Here is a 5,836-nt window from a genome sequence, read left to right as displayed (position 1 = left end):
AAAAAAATTAATATAAAATATTGACGTGGTTTAACCGTGATTCTAAAAAACAGGAGGGCATGGAAAAAGAGAGAGCAGACAATCCTTGTCCGATGAGATTAGCCAAAACCATGGTTTAAAATATCCATAATATCCCGATATTTCTATCGAAATTTCCGTATTTTTGGACTACCGATATTTTTTTTGGATTACCGATGTTGATGCACAAAACCGGAGGTCTTGGAACAACGTAAATCCGACCGTGAATCTACAAGTAATGTAAATGACACAAGATGTATCGTGGTTCACCCCAAGGTTTGGGTTACGTCCACACTGATTGTATTATATTTATGGGGGCCAAAGGCCTATTTTGATGGATCTCTCTCTAGCCTTATGTTGGCCTTGATGTTTTGCCCTCTCTTAGCCTCAACCTTCGCCTCAAATTGGCTCTCCCCATGAAGAGAGTGAGGAGTCCCTTTTATAGAATAAGGGCTCCTCACTTATTACATATTTGCCCATTCACTTATTGCATAATTACATTTGAGTCCTCCGAGTATTTATACAAGGTCTAAATATAGAGGCCCTAAATATGCAATATGGTATAAACAGTAGTCCCCTAAGTCTTCAGTCAAGAGAGTCTTTTGGTTGGAGACTTGAAATTCAGTCCATGTGTGGGCCGAAGTAACTAGATGTCGTCTAGAACTGGTACTTGACATGTGGCGATGCTCTACATGAAGTGATGGAGGTGAGGCTGTTCGGCTAGAGGTGAGGGAGTCCTTTTTATAGAATAAGGGCTCGCTCCTCAATATATGAATAATGGGCTAGAGGTGATGCTCGCGGTAAGGTGGTTGCTTAGTAGGCGGCGATGCTCTCTAATGAAGGTGAGGGAGTCCCTTTTATAGAAGAAGGGTTCTCTCCTCAATACATGAATAATGGGCTAAGTCCCCCAAATGCTTTCATGAGGCCCAAATGCAAAGGCCCAATGTGTGGTACTAAAGGTGATGCATGTGGCGAGGCGGTTGCTCGGCTGGCGGCGGTGCAGGTGAGGGAGTCCCTTTTATAAAACAAGGGCTCGCTCTTCAATACATAAATAGTGGGTGGTGCTCTCTCTAATGAAAGTGAGGGAGTCCCTTTTATAGAATAAGGGTTCGTTCCTCAATACATAAGTAATGGGTGGTGCTCTCTCTAATGAAAGTGAGGGAGTCCCTTTTATAGAATAAGGGTTCGTTCCTCAATACATAAGTAATGGGCTAAGTCCCCCAAGTATTTTTCATGAGGTCCAGTTGAGGCCCAATATATGGTACATAATGTAGTCCCCCAAGTATTCGGTCATAGAGTCTGTTGGCTGGAGACTTCAAATTGAATCCATGTATGGGCCAAAGTGGCGGTTGTTCGGAGGCGATATTTGTATACCCTGCACTGAAGCTTTGTAGGTGAAGCTTTGCAAGTGAAGCTTTGAAGCTGGAGCTCTGTAAATGAAGTTTTTAAAGCTAGAGCTTTTGTAAATGAAGCATTTGAAGCTGTAGCTCTATAAATGAAGCTTTTGAAGTTAGAGCTTTTGTAAATGAAGCTTTTGAAGTTGATTGACATGTGTGATGCTCGTAAACGTTTGATTGACATGAGTGATGCTCATGAATGTTTAATTGACATGAGTGATGCTCATGGATGTTAACATGAGTGATGCTCATGAATGTTTATGTATAATTGATATGAGTGATGCTCATGAATGTTTATGTATGATTGATATGAGTAATGCTCATGTATAATATGAAGTATTGGACGTACTTTTGATCACCTGGTTGGTGGCATGAATGGCTAGTTGCCAAATTAGAGTACGGGTTATACATCTCATCACCTGGTTGGTGGCAATAGCGGCAGGTTGCCGAATAATTGTGAAGTACGATGCGTACTTTTGATCACCTAGTTGGTGGTAATAGCGGCGGGTTGCCGAATAATTTTGGAGTACTAGGCGTACTTTTGGTCACCTGGTTTGTGGTAATAGCGGTGGGTTGTCGAATAATTGTGGAGTACTGGGCGTACTTTTGGTCACTTGGTTGGTGGTAATAGCGGCGGGTTGCCGAATAATTATGAAGTACTGGGCGCACTTTTGATGACCTGGTTGGAGCTATTTTGGGCTTATGGGCCTTCGCACTCCACAACATGTCAGCCCATTTATTTTGGGCTTTGCGTTTTTTTTTTTTTTTTTTTTTTTGACTGGGTATGATACCGGAGATACCGATGGTGATAACAGTACATATACCAGCAAAAAATAAAAATAATGTCTGCGGTGCCCGCGTATGCATGCATATCCTCGCTTTCTCCACTTTCTCTTCTTTCGTGTTGTCCACTCTCTTTGTGCTTTTAAAGATACATCACAGATGACCCATCATCACACCTCCACTTTTCTAACAGTGCTGCCCTTTTTCTTTTTCCTCTTCCTTTATGGTAAGGCAGAATAAGTGGAATCCTGAGTAATGAACCCATCCACTGGTTTTTTTGGGTCAGGCATGGGAACAAGCTAAAGCTGGCACCTTTAACGTACCCATACCTGCGCGATAAACAAGTTAGAGATAGGAATGCAGAGAGTAGAGGAGTCATGGGAATCCAGAAATTGCCCATCTCGAATGATTGTCCCGTCTAGTACATCCATTATCATGGGTATGGGAAAGGCAGGCTGAAAACCTGGCTTCTTCAGGTTTCACCATTGGTTTCCACGGGAGGCCCACTTCCACACTAATATTTGAAGAATAAGTATAATAATAAAAATTATTAAAACTATCTTGCTTTAAGAAAATGTGGCCATCATCTTGTAATAAAAGAAGACTTATCTTCTGTGGTTTGGAGAGTGGGATTGTGGGCTGGCAGATAGTGGGATAGTGTCTAACAAGCAAAGTTGATGTCGTTGATGCTTTGTCGGTGCTGCAAAGTTGATGCTTTGTTGGTGCTGCAAAGTTGATGCTCTGTCGGTATTTCATGAGCCCACCATTGCAAGTAGGGCTGGGTTCGGTTCTTATCGGTTCGGTTTTTTGCCAAAACCGAAACCAAACCGAAATTTCGGTTCGGCCCAAATTTTTTTCGGTTTTTTTCAGTTCGGTTTTTTTTTCGGTTCGGTTTTTTCGGTTCGGTTTCGGTTTTTTTTCGGTTTTTTTTTTTTTTCCTCCAAAAAATGCAAAACAAGCACAACATAATATAGGAATAGAAAATATGACATGTTTCCATCTCTACGTATAAAGTCTCATAAAACTAAAAGTCTCATAAAACTTAAAGTCCAACTATAAATAGAATCAATCATCAATCAAGTTTAAGTCTTCAAAAAGTCCAAATTAAACATCAAAGTTTAAGTCTTCAAAAAGTCCAAATTTAAACATCACACAAGTCAAATAAACCTTCAAGGTTTCATCACTTCATGTCTTGCACAAATAAAATCTTCCAAGTCTTCAAGCTCAAGCTCAACGCATAGGCGGCCTAGGAGGCAACATAGCACCTTTCTTTGAGCTTCCCCTTGCCATTTCTACATACAAATAAAAATAAAAATAAGAACATGACATAATTGGCACACATACTTGGCATAATTGAAATTTCAGATTATATTTTTGGCACACATACTTGGCATAATTGAAATTTCCAGCAACTATAGTACATAGTTACTAGCGAAGAAAACAATACCGATTGATGAAAATAACATCTTGGAAAATGCCTTCATCTCTCTTAGACCGATTCTCATAATTGCAGCCTGGTCATTCAAAATAAGCAGTCACAATGACATAGAAAAAGCAGATGAGATGTGGGTTCAACTTTTACCAAAATTTTTGAGCTTACCTTTGTGTTATTTCCCATCTCCAACCCATCCACAAAACCTGCTGCTATGGCCACAACATTTTTCAGGGTTCCACATAGTTCTACCCCTTCCACATCTTGGATCTATAAATTTCAAACACGGAAAGGTGTCAATGGAGCATTCCAATATAAATTTGATGTCAATCGCTAAATCAAATTATATGCTGGGATAAGCATTTAGTGTAGCTAACATACTACAAAATTTTTACTAAATGTGTGGGAAACTAAAGTAGTTCCCGTCCGTGCCAAACATTCATGATAGTAAAAGACTAAAAGTACACTATTATGACATTCATTGTAACAATGTATTCGATGTACTCACAGGTGTTATATATCCCATTCAGAGTGCAGTATGATATCCAAATCTAGGAGACAAATTGGTGATCCATGGTGAAGGAAAAACATAAATGAACGCAAAGATTAACCACGGAAACAAGGGCCTAGCCATCAGTGCGTCTCCTACCGACAACCATATCGAACAATAGGCCCAAAAGTCAAAACCTAATACTGATTCATGAAACTAAAACAGAGAATTGTAGCTAAGTGTGAGATAGGTAAACGCAAGATCTATAAGTTTAATCGACGAAAAACTCATTACAATTTTTGCAGATCCACAGTTTTTAAAGCAAATGAAAGATGATTTCTTCAAAATTCAGCTAAACAATCCCATTTCTACAACCCACAGAATGCAAATCTCAAATCATAAGATCCAAATTCGCAATTAAAAACCGATTCCAATCAGATTTACAGCAAGCAGTGAGAAACTACAAAGATCTACACATTCCAGCACACCCAAACAGCATCACAAGTAAATGAGCAACCTTTCTGAATCAAACACCGCAACACACAGAACCCAAATCGAATCATGCAAAAACAATATCGAAAAATATCCATAAACAAATAAAATCGAAAACAACCCAATTGAGCAAAACCAAGGAGCTCGACGAAATACCAAATGAGCAGAGCAGATGAATATTACCTCAGTCAATGTAAGGCGGGAGGTCGACGGCGGAGAGAGCGAGAGAGATCTTATGCGGAAGAAGAGCGAGAGAGAGAAGAGAGAGGATATGGAGATCCTTCTCCTCCAGATCCGCCAATCGGCGGGCCTCGGACTTCCGCGTGGCAGCCTCCGCCAGCTTCTCGGCTTCTTCCTCGCGCTTCTTGGCCGCGGGGGATTTGCTGATGAAGCATTCTCGTTGCAGCCATCCCAGGGAGTCGGTGACCCCCAAATCCTTCCTCGCGCTTATTGGCCACGGGGGATTTGCTGCCCTTCACCTCGCACCAGTACTACTCGTCCTTCTCGCGAGCCTCGCGTTCCTTGCGCTTGGCTTCGATGAAGCTCTTCACAGAGAGACAGAGAGAGTGAGAGAGATAAGGTCGGCTGCGCGAGAAGGTTACTGGGCTAGGTTACACTGGACTGGAGGCAGGGAATGAGAGAGAGAAGAGAGGAATGAAAAAAATAAAAGGTGCGGCTAGGGTTAAAACTTAAAAGGTTTGTTGATTGCTCAAAAAAATTAAAAAACTTTTTTGAAACCCTGGAGGCATGAGGATTCGAACCCATGCGCAGGGACTTGAAGAGTTTCAAGCAAACCAACTTGGTACCTGGTTATGTCTTGGTATGATTGTATCACTAAATTATTTATAATATTGAAAAAAAAATTAAATATATATATCTGTTCGGTTCGGTTCGGTTTGGTTTGGTTTCCGAACCTTAAAAACCGAAACCGAACCAGCTAGGTTCGGTTCAGTTCAGTTTGGCAGTTTCGGTTCGGTTTTTTTTTCGGTTCGGTTTTTTTCGGCCTCGGTTCGGTTTGGTTTTTGGTTTTTTTCGGTTTTCAGTTATTTGAACCCACCCCTAATTGCAAGAAAGCTCTACTTTCAGTTCGTAGGAAAACCCATACCGCTTCGTTGCCTTCTCCATATAATATCCCGACATGTTTCTTATTGCCAATGAGTGGTCATCAAATCCATATATCTTGAACAATACGCACGGATGATTGGATCTTTTGCCCTAGAAGAA

The 5,836-nt window shown here is 40.9% G+C and overlaps 1 long non-coding RNA gene across 1 annotated transcript; it reads right to left on the bottom strand.

Annotated features, from left to right (window-relative positions):
* Positions 1–3,258: 3,258 nt before the first annotated feature.
* On the bottom strand, positions 3,259–3,928 carry LOC139188762 (uncharacterized). The gene is made up of 3 exons (XR_011572032.1): positions 3,799–3,928; positions 3,646–3,712; positions 3,259–3,490 (listed from the first exon to the last, which is right to left on the bottom strand). It is a non-coding gene; the product is annotated as an uncharacterized lncRNA (long non-coding RNA).
* Positions 3,929–5,836: the final 1,908 nt, after the last annotated feature.

This window comes from Malus domestica, chromosome 10, assembly GCF_042453785.1.
Source record: "Malus domestica chromosome 10, GDT2T_hap1".
Taxonomy (NCBI): domain Eukaryota; kingdom Viridiplantae; phylum Streptophyta; class Magnoliopsida; order Rosales; family Rosaceae; genus Malus; species Malus domestica.
This window is presented reverse-complemented; position numbering and strand designations above follow the sequence as displayed.